The 19,022-nt window shown below is 45.0% G+C and overlaps 1 protein-coding gene and 1 long non-coding RNA gene across 2 annotated transcripts in view; one reads left to right on the plus strand and one right to left on the minus strand.

Annotated features, from left to right (window-relative positions):
- The window catches only part of LOC132352325 (uncharacterized), a 40,596-nt gene extending 27,637 nt beyond the window's left edge, over window positions 1–12,959 (minus strand). The window contains exons 1-2 of the long non-coding RNA XR_009498673.1: window positions 12,882–12,959; window positions 11,018–11,247 (exon numbers count right to left, since the gene is read on the minus strand). This is a non-coding gene — a long non-coding RNA (uncharacterized LOC132352325). The remainder of the gene's footprint in view (window positions 1–11,017; window positions 11,248–12,881) is intronic.
- The window catches only part of CLDN10 (claudin 10), a 113,316-nt gene that overhangs the window by 27,563 nt on the left and 66,731 nt on the right, over window positions 1–19,022 (plus strand). The window lies entirely within an intron of this gene.

Genomic DNA, 19,022 nt, shown 5'->3' on the forward strand with positions numbered 1-19,022 from the left:
ACCCAGCAAGTACCGAGCCCTACTGTGCGCCAGGCTCCGAGACAGGTGCTGGGGTCCGTGGAGGAGACACAGGTCCCGCTCTTCCAGGCTGAAGGATAAAGGAGACGAGAAAGGAGCAGACATGGGAGAGTCAGGAGCGGGAGGGCAGGGAAGGGGGCCTCACTCACGGAGGACGAGGAGTCCTGCTGGGCAGAGCGTGTGTCACTTGTGACCCGAAGAAGAGGAAGAGTCGGTCAGTAAAGAGTAGAGAGGGTCCCAGGCAGGGGAAAGACAGGTGCAAAGGCCCAGAACAAAGGAGGGGTCGGTGAGTTCGAGGAGCTGAAAGGGATGAAGGCGACTTGGAGCTCAGGTTGGAGAGAGAAGGAGTCTCGAGATGAAGCAGAGAGGAGGCAGGACTCAAGTGGTGGTACCTGTCCCCGTGCCCTCGGGACAGGGCCACAGTCACCCCCGTTTCCTCCTGTGCACACAGTCTTCAGTCCTAAAGGAGTCCTTCCCCAGCCTCTCAAACGCCCCACCAGAGTCTTTCCCTGCGTGGTTAAAATCCAGCCTTTGCTCAGCACCTGCTGGGGGCAGGCAAGGCACTAGGCCTGGGAGAAAAACAGTAAAAGCACGCGGCCCTCCAGTAAGGAGCTCATAACATTATGTTCTGTCTCTCTTTTTTTTTTTTTTTTGTTTTGTTTTGTTTGTTTTTTTATACTGCAGGTTCTTATTAGGCATCAGTTTTATACACATCAGTGTATACATGTCAATCCCAATCGCCCAATTCAGCACACCACCATCCCCACCCCACCGCAGTTTTCCCCCCTTGGTGTCCATATGTCCATTCTCTACATCTGTGTCTCAACTTCTGCCCTGCAAACTGGCTCATCTGTACCATTTTTCTAGGTTCCGCATACATGCATTAATATACGATATTTGTTTTTCTCTTTCTGACTTACTTCACTCTGTATGACAGTCTCTAGATCCATCCACGTCTCAACAAATGACTCAATTTCGTTCCTTTTTATGGCTGAGTAATATTCCATTGTATATATGTACCACATCTTCTTTATCCATTCTTCTGCCGATGGGCATTTAGGTTGCCTCCATGACCTGGTTATTGTAAATAGTGCTGCAATGAACATTGGGGTGCATGTGTCTTTTTGAATTATGGTTTTCTCTGGGTATATGCCCAGTAGCGGGATTGCTGGGTCATATGGTAATTCTATTTTTAGTTTTTTAAGGAACCTCCATACTGTTCTCCATAGTGGCTGTATCAATTTACATTCCCACCAACAGTGCAAGAGGGTTCCCTTTTCTCCACACCCTCTCCAGCATTTGTTGTTTGTAGATTTTCTGATGATGCCCATTCTAACTGGTGTGAGGTGATACCTCATTGTAGTTGATTTGCATTTCTCTAATAATTAGTTATGTTGAGCAGCTTTTCATGTGCCTCTTGGCCATCTGTATGTCTTCTTTGGAGAAACGTCTATTTAGGTCTTCTGCCCATTTTTTGATTGGGTTGCTTGTTTTTTTAATATTGAGCTGCATGAGCTGTTTATATATTTTGGAGATTAATCCTTTGTCCGTTGATTCATTTGCAAATATTTTCTCCCATTCTGAGGGTTGTCTTTTCGTCTTGTTTATGGTTTCCTTTGCTGTGCAAAAGCTTTGAAGTTTCATTAGGTCCCACTTGTTTATTTTTGTTTTTATTTCCATTACTCTAGGAGGTGGATCAAAAAAGATCTTGCTGTGATTTATGTCAAAGAGTGTTCTTCCTATGTTTTCCTCTAAGAGTTTTATAGTGTCCAGTCTTATATTTAGGTCTCTAATCCATTTTGAGTTTATTTTTGTGTATGGTGTTAGGGAGTATTCTAATTTCATTCTTTTACATGTAGCTGTCCAGTTTTCCCAGCACCACTTATTGAAGAGACTGTCTTTTCTCCATTGTATATCTTTGCCTCCTTTGTCATAGATTAGTTGACCATAGGTGCGTGGGTTAATGTCTGGGCTTTCTATCTTGTTCCATTGATCTATGTTTCTGTTTTTGTGCCAGTACCATATTGTCTTGATTACTGTAGCTTTGTAGTATAGTCTGAAGTCAGGGAGTCTGATTCCTCCAGCTCCATTTTTTTGCCTCAAGACTGCTTTGCCTATTCGGGGTCTTTTGTGTCTCCATACAAATTTTAAGATGATTTGTTCTAGCTCAGTAAAAAATGCCATTGGTAATTTGATAGGGATTGCATTGAATCTGTAGATTGCTTTGGGTAGTATACTCATTTTCACAATGTTGATTCTTCCAATCCAAGAACATGGTATATCTCTCCATCTGTTGGTATCATCTTTAATTTCTTTCATCAGTGTCTTATAGTTTTCTGCATACAGGTCTTTTGTCTCCCTAGGTAGGTTTATTCCTAGGTATTTTATTCTTTTTGTTGCAATGGTAAATGGGAGTGTTTCCATAATTTCTCTTTCAGATTTTTCATCATTAGTGTATAGGAATGCAAGAGATTTCTGTGCATTAATTTTGTATCCTGCAACTTTACCATATTCATTAATTAGCTCTAGCAGTTTTCTGGTGGCAGTTTTAGGATTCTCTATGTATAGTATCATGTCATCTGCAAACAGTGACAGTTTTACTTCTTCTTTTCCAATTTGTATTCCTTTTATTTCTTTTTCTTCTCTGATTGCCGTGGCTAGGACTTCCAAAACTATGTTGAATAATAGTGGTGAGAGTGGACATCCTTGTCTCGTTCCTGATCTTAGAGGAAATGCTTTCAGTTTTTCACCATTGAGAATGATGTTTGCTGTGGGTTTGTCATATATGGCCTTTATTATGTTGAGGTAGGTTCCCTCTATGCCCACTTTCTGGAGAGTTTTTATCAGAAATGGGTGTTGAATTTTGTCAAAAGCTTTTTCTGCATCTATTGAGATGATCATATGGTTTTTATTCTTCAATTTGTTAATATGGTGTATCACATTGATTGATTTGCGTATATTGAAGAATCCTTGCATCCCTGGGATAAATCCCACTTGATCGTGGTGTATGATCCTTTTAATGTGTTGTTGGATTCTGTTTGCTAGTATTTTGTTGAGGATTTTTGCATCTATATTCATCAGTGATATTGGTCTGTAATTTTCTTTTTTTGTAGTGTCTTTGTCTGGTTTTGGTATCAGGGTGATGGTGGCCTCATAGAATGAGTTTGGGAGTGTTCCTTCCTCTGCAATTTTTTGGAAGAGTTTGAGAAGGATGGGTGTTAGCTCTTCTCTAAATGTTTGATAGAATTCACCTGTGAAGCCGTCTGGTCCTGGACTTTTGTTTGTTGGAAGATTTTTAATCACAGTTTCAATTTCATTACTTGTGATTGGTCTGTTCATATTTTCTATTTCTTCCTGGTTCAGTCTTGGAAGGTTATACCTTTCTAAGAATTTGTCCATTTCTTCCAGGTTGTCCATTTTATTGGCATAAAGTTGCTTGTAGTAGTCTCTTAGGATGCTTTGTATTTCTGCAGTGTCTGTTGTAACTTCTCCTTTTTCATTTCTGATTTTATTGATTTGAGTCCTCTCCCTCTTTTTCTTGACGAGTCTGGCTAATGGCTTATCAATTTTGTTTATCTTCTCAAAGAACCAACTTTTAGTTTTATTGATCTTTGCTATTGTTTTCTTTGTTTCTATTTCATTTATTTCTGCTCTGATCTTTATGATTTCTTTCCTTCTGCTAACTTTGGGTTTTGTTTGTTCTTCTTTCTCTAGTTTCTTTAAGTGTAAGGTTAGATTGTTTACTTGAGCTTTTTCTTGTTTCTTTAGGTAGGCTTGTATAGCTATAAACTTCCCTCTTAGAACTGCTTTTGCTGCATCCCATAGGTTTTGGGTCGTCGTGTTTTCATTGTCATTTGTCTCTAGGTATTTTTTGATTTCCTCTTTGATTTCTTCAGTGATCTCTTGGTTATTTAGTAACGTATTGTTTAGCCTCCATGTGTTTGTCCTTTTTACGTTTTTTTCCCTGTAATTCATTTCTAATCTCATAGCGTTGTGGTCAGAAAAGATGCTTGATATGATTTCAATTTTCTTAAATTTACTGAGGCTTGATTTGTGACCCAAGATGTGATCTATCTTGGAGAATGTTCCGTGCGCACTTGAGAAGAACGTGTAATCTGCTGTTTTTGGATGGAATGTCCGATATATATCAATTAAATCTATCTGGTCTATTGTGTCATTTAAAGCTTCTGTTTCCTTATTTATTTTCATTTTGGATGATCTGTCCATTGGTGTAAGTGAGGTGTTAAAGTCCCCCACTATTATTGTGTTACTGTCGATTTCCTCTTTTATAGCTGTTAGCAGTTGCCTTATGTATTGAGGTGCTCCTATGTTGGGTGCATATATATTTATAATTGTTATATCTTCTTCTTGGATTGATCCCTGGATCATTATGTAGTGTCCTTCCTTGTCTCTTGTAACATTCTTTATTTTAAAGTCTATTTTATCTGATATGAGTATAGCTACTCCAGCTTTCTTTTGATTTCCATTTGCATGGAATATCTTTTTCCATCCCCTCACTTTCAGTCTGTATGTGTCCCTAGGTCTAAAGTGGGTCTCTTGTAGACAGCATATATATGGGTCTTGTTTTTGTATCCATTCAGCCAGTCTATGTCTTTTGGTTGGGGCATTTAATCCATTCACGTTTAAGGTAATAATCGATATGTATGTTCCTATGACCATTTTCTTAATTGTTTTGGGTTTGTTTTTGTAGGTCCTTTTCTTCTCTTGTGTTTCCCACTTAGAGAAGTTCCTTTAGCATTTGTTGTAGAGCTGGTTTGGTGGTGCTGAATTCTCTTAGCTTTTGCTTGTCTGTAAAGCTTTTGATTTCTCCATCAAATCTAAATGAGATCCTTGCCGGGTAGAGTAATCTTGGTTGTAGGTTCTTCCCTTTCATCACTTTAAGTATATCCTGCCACTCCCTTCTGGCTTGCAGAGTTTCTGCTGAGAAATCAGCTGTTAACCTTATGGGAGTTCCCTTGTATGTTATTTGTCGTTTTTCCCTTGCTGCTTTCAATAATTTTTCTTTGTCTTTAATTTTTGCCACTTTGATTACTATGTGTCTCGGCGTGTTTCTCCTTGGGTTTATCCTGTATGGGACTCTCTGCGCTTCCTGGACTTGGGTGGCTATTTCCTTTCCCATGTTAGGGAAGTTTTCGACTATAATCTCTTCAAATATTTTCTCTGGTCCTTTCTCTCTCTCTTCTCCTTCTGGGACCCCTATAATGCGAATGTTGTTGCGTTTAATGTTGTCCCAGAGGTCTCTTAGGCTGTCTTCATTTCTTTTCATTCTTTTTTCTTTAGTCTGTTCTGCAGCAGTGAATTCCATCATTCTGTCTTCCAGGTCACTTATCCGTTCTTCTGCCTCAGTTATTCTGCTATTGATTCCTTCTAGTGTAGTTTTCATTTCAGTTATTGTATTGGTCATCTCTGTTTGTTTGTTCTTTAATTCTTCTAGGTCTTTGTTAATCATTTCTTGCATCTTCTCAATCTTTACCTCCATTCTTATTCCGAGGTCCTGGATCATCTTCACTATCATTATTCTGAATTCTTTTTCTGGAAGGTTGCCTATCTCCACTTCATTTAGTTGTTTTTCTGGGGTTTTATCTTGTTCCTTCATCTGGGACATAGCCCTCTGCCTTTTCATCTTCTCTATCTTTCTGTAACTGTGGTTTTTGGTCCACAGGCTGCAGGATTATAGTTTTTCTTGCTTCTGTTGTCTGCCCTCTGGTGGTTGAGGCTATCTAAGAGGCTTGATGGGAGGCTCTGGTGGTGGGTAGAGCTGACTGTTGCTGTGGCGGTCAGAGCTCAGTAAAACCTTAATCCACTTGACTGTTGATGGGTGGGGCTGGGTTCCCTCCCTGTTGCTGTGGCGGTCAGAGCTCAGTAAAACCTTAATCCACTTGACTGTTGATGGTTGGGGCTGGGTTCCCTCCCTGTTGGCTGTTTTGCCTGAGGCAACCCAACACTGGAGCCTACCCGTGCTCTTTGGTGGGGTTAATGGCAGACTCTGGGAGGGCTCACGCCAAGGAGAACTTCCCAGAACCTCTGCTGCCAGTGTCCTTATCCCCACGGTGAAACAGAGCCACCACTCGCCTCTGCAGGAGACCCCCCAACACCAGCAGGTAGGTCTGGTTCAGTCTCCCCCAGGCTCACTGCTCCTTCCCCTGGGTCCTGATGCACACATTACTTTGTGTGTGCCCTCCAAGAGTGGGATCTCTGTTTCCCCCAGTCCTGTCAAAGTCCTGCAATCCAATTCCCACTAGCCTTCAAAGTCTGATTCTCTAGGAATTCCTCCTCCCGTTGCCTGACCCCCAGGTTGGGAAGCCTGACGTGGGGCTCAGAACCTTTACTCCAGTGGGTGGACTTCTGTGGTATAAGTGTTCGCCAGTCTGTGAGTCACCCACCCAGCAGTTATGGGGTTTGATTTTACTCTGATTGCGCCCCTCCTACCGTCTCACTGTGGCTTCTCCTCTGTCCTTGGACGTGGGGTATCCTCCTTGGTGAAGTCCAGGGTCTTCCTGTCAATGATTGTCCAGCAGCCAGTTGTGATTCTGGTGCTCTCGCAAGAGGGAGTGACAGCACGTCCTTCTACTCCGCCATCTTGGTTAATCTCCTCCTGTCTCTCTTTTTAAAACACCAAATGTTAACCACAACAAATACATCCAAGAACCAAGCCTTTAAAAAATTAAAGGCTGGAAAAAAAAAAAAAAAGCCACATCATCAACTCCTTTAGACTAAACTTTAAAAGAGAGGGGACACATCACTACAGGTAAAATCGAAACTCTAAGGCAATAAATAGCGTTCTAACTCCCTTGACAAATTTTGTTTTAAATTGAGGTATAATTGACACATATCATTATACTAGTGTCAGGTATACAACATAATGATTTGATATTTGGATATACTGCAAAGTGATCACCACAGTAAGTCTAGCTAACATCCATCATCACTTTTGAGATCTACTCTTAGCAACTTTCAAATATACAATACAGTGTATTAACTATCGTCACCGTGCTGTATGTTACATCCCCATGACTTCCTTTATAACTGGAAGTTTATACCTTTTTAGTATCTTCGCCCACTTTGTTCCTCCCCCTTCCTGCCCACATCTTCAGTGAGCAATCTATTCTTTGCAGCTTTGAGTTCTGTTTCGATGTGGGGTTTTTGTTTTGTTTTTTTGTTTGTTTGTTTGTTTATTTTTGACAAAATGCATTTAATTTAAGAGTGAGGATGAGAACCCGTTGCCACGACTACACTGAGGCGCCTGACTGCACCGGCCACGGCGCTTAGAATCCAGGGCTCCCTGGGCGCTGGGTATCTGCTCAGGACACTCCTGAGACCTTCGCGTATGTTAACAGCACCCTGGGGAGGGGATACAGTACAACATGGGCTGAGGAAGAGACGGGCAGCGGGCACCCCAGGCGGCCGTAATGCCCAGTGATTCCAAGTGACAAGGGACCAGGGGAGAGCTCTTCTCTCAACCAGCCACCACCCTGTGATGTCTAAGTCTAGGCTGAACACTAACAGCAAATTCCATTGACATCCTATTTCCTGAAGTTCTCATTTTAAAAATTCAGCTGATCTTGACCTTGAGTGTGCATCAGAATCACCTGGAGGGTTTGTGAACCCAGGGGCCCCACCCCTGGAGTCTGACTCAGCAGGTCTGGGGAATGTCCGGAAATTTGCACTTGTGACAAGTTAGCAGGTGATTCTGCCGCTGTTGGTCCAGGGACCACACTACGAGTCGTTGAAGAACTCATTCTGCAGAAACTGCTCAAGGGCTGCTCTGTGCCAGGCTGTTAAGCTTTGGAGACACAAACCCCTGCCCTCCAGGGGCTCGCCCACTAGTGGAGGAAAGAGAAATTAAAAGGAAGTAACGCAACGCAATAGAACCAGGCTCTAATGGGGTTAGAAGAGGCTGTGATGGGCACAGAGAAGAGGAATGGCCCCATCGGTCCGGGGGAGCTGAGAGCAGGTTAGCCTGGGCTTCCTGCAGGGAAGGGAGTGAATGTGAGACCAGGAGGAAGGAGCCACGTGCACAGAAAGGGCTGGAGGCCCACGGGCAGTGGCCTGTGTCTCAGTGGAACTGGGAGGGGGTGAGGGGGGAGAGCGCTCACAGAAAATGACCAGGGATGAGGATGGAGGAGGACTTCATCAAAGACTGGTAAAGGGTCCTGAGGGGGGTGAGCCCTGATGGGATTTGCCTTTTGGGAGGATCGCTCTGGTGGCAGAGGGGATAAAGATGGAGGTGGCATAAGGGCGGGGACAGACCTGTCTGGAGACTGATCAGTGGAACAGATGAGACAGTGATGCTTAGCTCAGGCGGGGAGAGAAGGGATGAGGCTGACGGGACCCCATGACATGTTAGCATAAATCACAGTCTTGGTGAGAAGCGTGTTAAAACTTACAGGTCCCCTGGGTTTTCGGCTTCCGTGGGCTGAACTGGGTCGTCTCTGCTAAGCGGTCAGGGACACACACACCAGCGCCTCACGGTGTGGGCGGGAAGTATTGGAGTCCCTGGGTGTGTCCCACGGCTTCGACGGGGCGGCAGCAGCTCAGGGCCAGTGTTTAAGGGTCCCCCCTGTTCCCCGCTCCCGCATGCTCTACGTATTTGTGGGGACAGAGATCAGGGAACAGCCGAATGGCTGTGGAAGCTCCCTGATGGGAGAAGTGATAGTTAGAAAGGGGAGCATCTGGAGCTCAGTAGGGACCAACTCTTCTGGGACCTGTAGGGGTTTCCTAGAGCTGCCATGATAAGCTCCATAGACTGGGCGGCTTAAACAACTGAAATTCATTCTCTCACAGTTCTGGAGGCCAGAAGTCCAAAATCAAGGTGTGGGAAGGGGTGGTTCCCTCTGGGGGCTGTGAGGACAGTCTGTTCCCTGCCTCTCTCCTAGTTTCTGGTGATGTGTTGACAGTCTCTGGTGTTCCTTGGCTTGGAGACACAGCACCACCATCTCTGCCTGCATCTTCCCCTGGTGCTCTCCCTGTGTCCAAATGTCCCCTTTTCATAAGGACACCAATCATACAAGCTGGATTAGGACTAGCTCTAATGACCTCAACTTAATTACATCTGCAACACCTCAAGGTCACATTCTGAAGGATTGAGGATGAGGAATTCTATGTATGAACTTGGGGGTAGGGGACACAACTCAACCCATAACAGGAACTACCAAATCTGCTGCCCCAGCTCTCTGCTGAGTTGCTAAAAGTTGGGAGGAGATGACCTCCGTGGCCCCATCAGATCCTCCAGCCATTCTCTGAGACAGAATGTGCCAGAACCTGTGCCAGCCGCATCCCGGCTGCTCCTACTGAGTACCGTCACCTGTGGGCTTCCCTGCTCCTCCTCTGGCCCGGGAAGTGGCCAGCAGGGTGTGAAAGAGTTCAGGTGCTCTGTGCCCAGAGGGTCTTAGGGCCTCTGGTGAGGCTGCGCCCCTGTACTGTAAGGTGGGGGGCCCAGACTGGAGCTGCAGAAGGAGGTTCCTTTCCTACCTCACACCCTCCAGCTCCGTTTCTGGGGGTAGGGCCCCCGCTAAACCATCCTGGGTTGGTTATCCTCTTGTGCTCCCACAATCCCAAGCCCAACTGCACAGATCAGAGCCAGCTGGACCGACTGATTGATTGATAGATTTTCTGCCTGCCTGGTCAGGACTGGAATGCCATGACTCTGCTCTGACTTGACTTAGGATTGATGGCTGCCTCCCCGAAGCTGCTCGGTGGTCTTCTATCCTCATCCCAAATTCCTGCCAGCTGATTCCACACCACCCCACCCACCCTAGATCAACTCCTCCCTCTCCATGTGCGGCTCCCCTTCTGGGACTTAATGGTGATAGGATGTATGAGCGAAGGAGGTGTCTTGGGAGACGCAAAGAGATGGTAAACTTGGTTACTGATGTGTTAGCCACGACACACGTGTGGGTGGACGAGATGGAGATGGACGGTAGGCGTTTGGTTAGACATGTGGAACTCGGGAGGGAAGTCTGAGTCGGGGGTGGAGACGTGGAGACTGGGGAACAGACAGGACATCCTAGGGGGTGTGTGAAGGACAAGGCTGGAGCCCTAGACAAGAGTGCCAAGTAGGAGAGGGAGGGAAAGGAAGACGCTACTATGTGGATGAAAAGGAGCTTCCACACATGCATCTCATTTGCTCTCACAATGAAATTACGACAGAAATTGAACAGGTGAAGTCACTGAGTCTCGGAGAGGCCGTCTCTTGGTCAAATTCTCATAGTTTGTAGGGGGCAGAGCAGGTCTCAGACTCCAGGTTCAGAGCTGTTCTCACCACATTTGCTCATTTATTCATTCAGCAGTCACTGGTGAGCTTTCCGTGTGTGTGCAGGTCTGTGTTCACACCGTGGGCCCGAGTGGGATGAGAGGCAGGATGGGAAAGAGCTGGAAACCTGCCGCTCTCCCTTCGTAGCAGGGAAGGCAGAAAAGGAGCCCTGAAAGGCCCAAGAACAATCGCAAAGGCGCCTGTGCAGACAGAGGCTGCTCTCCCACAGACCCTGCCACGTGTGGGCCCTGCACCGGCAGGGGGCAGCCCCTGGGAGCTTCCTAGCCATGCAGACTCTCAGCCCCACCTGGACCTCCTGAGTCCGAATCTGCATATTAACAATATCCCCAGGTGACCTGGAGGCACATTCAAATGTGGAAAGTGCTGGCCCCAACTACAGACAGACCCGTGGACAGATGGAGGAGAAGAAGTGTCATTGGTTAGGAAGGCTTCTTGGAGGAGGCCTCTAGCAATGAAAGCAGCTGCCATTTGGGAAGAAATGAGATATTTTGTCTCCAACAGTGGTTCTCAAACTTGGCTGCAGGATGGAATCCCCTGTGGTGTTTTAAAAAGTGTTGATTCCTGCCTCCCCTTCCCTGAGATTCTGATTGAATTGAGATAAGGCTTCAGCGCTGGGATTCTACAGAGCTCCCCTGGTGATTCGAATTTGCAGCCAAGTTTGCAAACCACTGGCCTTTGCCATATTGAAGATATAAAGGACTGTACCTGGACGAGGAGACAGTAAAAGTGCTCAGGTGACTCTGCAGGAGCGGGAGTGTTTGTTTCTGTGTGTGGAGGGCGAGGTGAAGGAGGAGGGCGAGGTTAAGGCCCTCCATCCCTCTTGCCCCCTGTGTGTCCTTCCTGGCTCCTCAGTCCATGGCCTTTCCACTCTCCTCACCGGGACGTCTGGATTCTGCTGCCCCCCGGTGGTGGTTTTCAGTATGGCACAGCTGTCCCTGGAGGTTTCATACAAGCCCAGCATTAGTTCATCACAGACCTGAGCGTGAGTCCCAAGGTGTGGTTTGCTGGGAGGGGTATCCCGGGAGCTGTACACGGTGAGCAGCTCGGCAGTCACTTCAGGAGTTGCTCCTGAGCAGGGAAGCTCAGGGAGCTCTAGGCCACTGGCCAAGCACGGGTCTGTCACAGGGCTGTTCCTGTGCCTGGGGTTTGAGAAACTGGTCTTATCCAGTGACAAGTGCCTATGACGTCAAGCATCAGGAAGTGCAGAGGTGTAAGGTAACAAGCTCCCCAAAACACAGCAGCCGCCCCTTATTCTGCTCTGTGTGACAGGGTATGTTTTTACTTAATTATCATGTTTAATTCTAATGCAAGCCTAGAGGGTGTTAGGATCCCCATCTTATAGACAAGGAAACAAACCTACAGAGCTTAAGGAACCTGCTCAAGGTCATACAACTTGTAAATGGCAGATGCAACCCCTGATCCCAGGCCGGTGGGACCGCACAGTCTGTCCCAGCTCCTCCCATGTGCCCTGCAGGACCCAGGAGGTCTCACCTGCCCAGAGATTTAACTCCCCGGTTGGGTCCATGTGGTCCCTTCAGGCACCTCAGCCCCTTTGCTCCCTGTTGCACCTTGACTCGGATACTTCCTTCTGCAGGGCAGCCCCCGAGAGCCCCACGGTGGGCAGGAGGACACCCTTGCCCTGTTCTGGCAGCTTCTCCCTGCAGCCATCAGGCCGGGTTATGAGCAGAACTCATGAGAGAAGCAGGAAGCAGTGTGAGCTCGTGGTCAGCACCTTCCTCTGACCTGGCGACCTCCCTCTCTTCTCCCTGATGCTTCCTGCCGCTCGGGGCAGCGCCTCTCCACGCTCCCCCATTACAAGCGCTCCTGTAACTCTGCTGTGGGTCCGAATCACCAGGGGAGTGGTTAGAATGCAGATTCCTAGGCTCCAGCCCCAAGGATTCTGATCCGGGGGGGGTCACACCAATGGGGCCTGGGAATTTGAATTTTTAACAAACAACCCAGCGAATTCTGATGCAGGGGTCCTCTGAACACACTTTGAACAGACCTGCCATTCACCTCTGTGGGCCCCGGGTCAAGGGTATAAATGAAAGCCCATATGTTTAAAAGTTATAAATCAAGCTAACAAATTGTCGAGTGCACCTTCGTAACTACCTGGCAGGCTGGGACTCCTGGACTCTGGAGCTCCAAGCCGGAAGGTAGGACAGCAGAGAGAGCACCGCCCCAGCCCCCAGCCCTCCCCCTGCTCTTCCCACCTCTGACTCTGACCCGCTTTGTGCCATGAGGAATCCGCTGCTCAAGCAAGAGCACACCCAGCCTTCAAGTCCAAGCTCAGGCCACCCTCTTCCCGCCCCATAAACAGCTGTATCTTGACTACCTGTCGGGCTAGGAGATGGGCCCCAGGAGGGAAGGAGGCCTGCATTGGTGCTTGGAGCAGGGATTCTAGGGTTTAGGTGCTCAGAGCATGGCCTGGCGGGGAGAGGGGCCCAGATGGATGCAGCCCCTTGTCCTCTCTGGCTGCCTGCACCTTGGGGAGGGTGCAACCAGAGGATGACCCGAGCAGGGCCCTCTAAACCAGAGCTTCTCAAACTTTAATGTGAGTAGGACTCACCTGGGATCTGAAGATTCTGAGTCAGTAGGTCTGGGGTAGAGACCAAGATTCCCCGTTCCTAACAGCCTCCCAGGCAAAGCCGAGGCCGCTGGTCCACAGGCCACGCTTAGAATAGCCAAGCTCTAGGGCAGGGTGGGCGGAGTTTTTCTGCAAAGGGCCAGGAAGTACATTTCCAGGCTTTGCCGGCCCTATGGTCTCTGCAACTCCTCAGCTCTGCTGGTGTAGCACAAACTTGGCCTTAGACAAATGTCAGCGAATGAGCGTGGCTATGCTCCAGTGAAACCTTATTTCTGGACAATGAAACTTGAATTTCATATAATTTTCCTAAGACACAAAATATTCTTCTTTGGATTCTTTCAACCTTTTAAAAATGTAAAAACTGTTCTTAGCTCACAGGCCATAAGAAACAGATAGTGGAACAGACATGGGCCCAAATCTCTTAAAAGATAAGGATGCTTTAACATAACCACGATACCAACATGACACCTAAAAATAATTAGCAATAATTCTTTAATATCATCAAATACCTTTTCAGTGTTTGAATTTCTAATTGTCTCATGGTAGATTCAACCCCATTCTTAACTATATAATCAGTGACTAATCTGTCCTTTTATCCTTTCCCTTTCCCCAAGCAGCTCAGTTGTCTTGCACCCCATGGATGTTGTAATACATTTCACCAATAGATGGCACTATAATCATGACATTTGCTAACTCCACTTAGCATTTACACAAGAGAAAACATCAGTTGTATGCAATTTGCAATTATAGGTGAATATATGAACACGAAAATTGAAAATAGCCTGTTTGCTCTGTGTAACATGTGATAAACCTCAATACATTCCAATTTCCAGAAAAAAATATTTATGTTAAACAAACTTCAAATTTTTTTTAAGAGAATATGGGAAGCCTGTGTCTCTGTATTGAGGTTTACGTTTACTATATCAACATTTTAAATGTTAAATAATGGAGGCCCGTATGTCTTTATATTCTTCTGCTTAAGAAAAACGCAAATTGATTCTATTTGCACAATTGATCTATGTGTTAAATACCCATTACAAATATACTATCTGAATTGTATTAAGTGTTCCTACCTCTGAATAAAACAGTTTCTTTTCCAAACTTGCTCTAGCCTGTTCTGAAGGACAAGGAATCAGGATGTGAGATTTGGATGGAATCTTTAAGGCTATCTAGTCGATCCCCCTCAGCTAAGAGCAGACTGAAATCTCAGTATGAAATCACACAGCAAAGTGATGGTTTTCTGTGCAATTTGCCATCTTTCTGCCAGCGATCTCCCCTTCTTCCCCCGACCCCTACCCTGCAATAAGTGTAAACTATTAAAAATATCTAACTAGTCAATAATAATGAAACATTTCATTTTCATGCAAATATTTTATATTTATGAAATATATGCCAATATTTAATGAAATAATTAGTGTAGATATTTTATTTGCACAAAATCCAAATTGTGCAATTAATCCTCCCCTTTTGTCCTTTAAATATATTCAGCAAAGATTTATTGGGTCCTGCTATGGACAAACAAGATCTTACTTTCTTGCTCAGCTGGGTCTTCCATTTGAGTTCACTTCTTATAATTTCCTAGAAAGAAGTTAACACTTTAGGAAATCAGCCTGCATTATATTTCTAAGTGACAGCATATATGGCTCTTCCCAGCAGATGACACTAATTCTGAGTGTCATTTGTTATCCTCTCCTCCTCTATTCAAATTAACACAACATTGGAATGTCCTTTCTGTTCTGAAAATCAAGTCCTCTGTGCAGGGCAGGCCCTAAACTTTCCCCTTGACAGTTAGCTCTCAGCAGATTTACCCCAAGACCGCCTTCCTCATTGCAGATCTTCCCCGTGTTCTACACTATCCGGGTTATTCTTCTCCCTGCAGCGCCTCTCACCGTCCTCTTGGAAGCAGTCCTCTGCTCTGCCTGCATTGCTTCACTTCTCTTGGGCTCGCCTACCAAGCCTCCCCTACACACGCTTCTGACTCCCACCTAGAAACAAGCATGCAGTCTCACCTGTAGCCCCTTTCAAATGTATCTTGTGAAGGATTCATAAGTGTGTGTGTGGGTGTTCCATAGTCAAAAAAAGTTTGAGAATTGGTTAAACAAATGTAAATAGCTTTCTTTACTGCAGGACTTTTCACAGCCTTTGATTTCCTAATAGACATTGTGAGTCCTTTCAGATAGGGAGTGAGTACAGAGCATTTTCTAAATAGATTTGATTAAAGAGAATCCTCCTGTATTAGCTTGACTTGCTATAAAAAAAAAAAACCCCAAAAACCATAGACGGATGGCTTAAACAACAGACATTTATTTCCCCCAATTCTGAAGGTTGGGAAGTTCAAAATCAAGGTGCTGGCAATTTTGGTTCCTGGCGAGGGCCCTCTTCACAGCTTGTAGATGACCACCTTCTTGCTGTGTTCTCACAGGGCAGAGGGAGAAGAAACAAGCCTCATCTAAACCTAATTACCTCCCAAAGACCCCTCTCCAAACACCATCACACTGAGGGTTAGGGCTTCCACATATGAATTTGAGCGTAATAACTGTCGACTTGAAAAAACGCACATCATGAGAGCTGTGAGTCAAGTTTTACTTGGGGCAAAATGAGGCCTGCAGCCTAGGAGACAGCATTTCAGATAGCTCAGAGAAACTGCTCCAAAGAGGCGGGGGGAAGGCCAGTATATATGTGATTTTGGTGAACGGGGAATGCATGCAATCAAGCACATATTTTTTGTAAAAGGTTTCTTCTAGTCTCCTGAAGGTTACGAGGAGCAGACTTCACCATGAAGGATTTTAATGTTTTTCTAGGTGTGAGGAGATGCAAGAATTGGGCTCATAAATTTGGTTTCTGAAAATATCTAACTATCTGAAGACCTGTTCTGCCAGTTTTTCCCAGCGCACAGAGTTCCTCATTTCTGCTCTCCACCTGAACTCCTTTCAGGGGGTGTTGAAGGTCAGCAACTGCAGCGGCTCCTGATTTAATCCTTGTAGAGGTAGATGGCAAGTGCCAATGGAAAATGCCAGTTGGTAGTTGATAGGGGACACAACATTCAGTCCAGAACAACACCCCCTTTCGTTTTTCTCATTGCCTCGTCTGTAGTGTGTTTTATGGGATAAACCTTGGGACACATACTCAGGGGCAGGCTCTGGAGTCAGACTGCCTGAGTCAGAAAAACGACCGCTCAAATTCCATCCTAGCTCCCCTGCTTCCTGACTGTGGGACTTTGTACAGGTTTCTTGAAATCTCCTTGCTCTAGTGTCCTCACCTGAAAAAACAAGGTTAACAATGGTTCCCATCTCACAGGGCTATTGTGAGGATTAAATGAGTCTCTACAAACCAATAAAGTGCAACACAGAGTAAGCACCTGAAACGAGTTAATTGTGAAGTGTTATCATTGACAATGAATTGTATAATTAACCAATTTATCATATGAACTATTACTGAGCATATTAATAATTACTAACACATTAAGTGGCAACATTTAATTTCTGTTTAGGTTGAATATTGCATTTTACCACTGGGGCAGGGTCAAGCCTCTTAATTTTATTTTATTTTTTTATTGACGTATATATAGTTGATGTACAGTATTATATGAGTTACAGGTAAACAATATAGTGATTCACAATTTTTAGAGGTTATACTCCATTTGTAGTTATTATAAAATATTGGCTATATTCCCTGTGTTGTACAACATATCCTTATAGCTTATTTTATACCTAATAGTTTGTACCTCTCAATCCTCTACCCCTATAATGCTCCTCCCCCCTCCCCCTCCCCACTGGTAACCACTAGTTTGGTCTCTACATCTGTGAGTCTGCTTCTTCTTTATTATATTCACTAGTTTGTTGTATTTCTTATATTACACATATAAGTGATATTCTACAGTATTTTTCTTTCTCTGTCTGAGTTATCTCGCTTACCATAATGCCCTCCAAGTCCATCTACGTTTCTGCAAATGGCAACATTTTGTTCTTTTTTATGTCAAGCCTCTATTTTAGACTGCAGACTCCTAGGGTAAAGTAGCCCTGAGACAAACAGCAAGAGGAGTCCTCCAAAACATGTGCCAGGAATCTGAAGTGATGTGGCCGGATTTAAGAGAGAAGGGGTCTCTGACCTCGGTGCCAAATCTCCGTGCCAACCACCATAGCCCTGGCAGGAAGCGAGCTGTGATCCTGCAAAGGACAGACCAGCCACCCAATGAGGGCGGCAGGCCTGCCCATCACCCTCTGCTCTCAGCGTACATATTCCTGCTCGCTGTAAATAATACTGCTGTTTGCATCATCTTTGAACTGCACAGCGATTACTCATCTATATCTACCTTACCCAATAATCCTAGAACAGTGAAACTTCAACACAAATATTCCCCTGGAATTTCAAGGATGTAGGGGGGTCCCTTTATGTAACAAGGCAAGGGATCAGTGCCAGCCAGGAAATCCAAGTGTTTAAAACTTGTTCAGGGACTTCCCTGGTGGCGCAGTGGCTAAGAATCCGCCTGCCAATCCAGGGGACACGGGTTCGAGCCCTGGTCTGGGAAGATCCCACATGCCACGGAGCAACTAAGCCTGTGCGCCACAGCTACTGAGCCTGCACTCTAGAGCCCGCGAGCCACAACTACTGAGCCCGAGTGCCACAACTACTGAAGCCCACGCACCTGGAGCCTGTGCTCCGCAACAAGAGAAGCCACCACAGTGAGAAGCCCACGCACCGCAAAGAAGAGTAACCCCCTCTCTCCGCAACTGGAGAAAGCCTGCGCACAGCAATGAAGACCCAATGCAGCCCTAAATAAATAAATAAATAAATTTATTTTTTAAAAAAACTTGTTCAGCATTTTTGCAGCCAAAGAATAGTTGCTAAACATTTCTCTCTCAAAAGAAAGCAGGCCACTGAATGAATTCTAGACAAGGGAATTCTTGAAAAAACTTGAAGAAGAGAAGGAAAGGAATGTCTCAAAATGATGTTGAACTTAAATTGCGATGATATTGAACTTGAACATATTCAAAAACCACACAAAGAGAGAAACAGAATAAAGCTGATTTTAAAAAGCCAACCAGGAGAAAATTTTACAATCTATTAACTTCTGGATGTAACCAAACAAAAGCAGAGATTCTTTGTTAGAGATCTTTAGATGGAGTCAGGCTCTTCCTGAGAAATGATCTAAAAGGTCAACGTCATGGTCTGAGGCAAGTACTTCTTTCAAGCTCACAATGCAGCTCTCGTCTCCCAGCATCACAGCATCCCCCTGCCCCTTCCCCTGCCCCATTACTATTTAATTGAATTCTCACAGGACCCACAATGCCAAACTCAGATCCTCATTAGCTATTCCCCAAGTAGAAGCAGAGTAGAACGTGTGCTCAGGGAGGAGAACCGGAACTGTCACTGACAATTGCTGGAGGCTCAGGGCAGACAAGTCCAGGGGGTATGTTCATAGCAGCACTATTTACAATAGGCAAGACATGGAAGCAACCTAAATGTCCATCAACAGATGAATGAATAAAAAAGATGTGGGGTGTGTGTGTGTGTGTGTGTGTGTGTGTGTGTGTGTGTATATATATATATATAGGAATATTACTCAACCATAAAAAAGAATGAAATAATGCCATTTGCAGCAACATGGATGGACCTAGAGATTATCATACTAAGTGAAGTAAGTCAGAAAGAGAAAGACAAATACCACATGATATCACTTATATGTGGAATCTAAAATATGACACAAATGGACATATCTACAAAACAGAAAAAGACTCACAGACATAGAAAACAGACTTGTGGTTGCCAAGGGGGAGAAAGGGTCAGGGAGGGATGGACTGGGAATTTGGGATTAGCAAATGCAAACTGATATATATAGGATGGATAAACAACAAGGTCCTACTGTATAGCACAGGGAACTATATTCAATATCCTGTGATAAACCATAATGAACATATAACTGAGTCACTTTGCTATACAGCAGAAATTGACAAAACATTGTAAATCAACTACACTTCAATAAAATTTAAAAAAAAAAAAAAAAAAAACTCCAGGGGGACCCAGTAATAACAGGGCCTCACTATATATATATATATAAATTTTTTTTTTTGGCCTTGTAGCGTGGATTGTGGGATCTTAGTTCCCCGACCAGGGATCAACCTG

The sequence above is a fragment of the Balaenoptera ricei genome, chromosome 18 (assembly GCF_028023285.1).
Source record: "Balaenoptera ricei isolate mBalRic1 chromosome 18, mBalRic1.hap2, whole genome shotgun sequence".
NCBI classification, from domain to species: domain Eukaryota; kingdom Metazoa; phylum Chordata; class Mammalia; order Artiodactyla; family Balaenopteridae; genus Balaenoptera; species Balaenoptera ricei.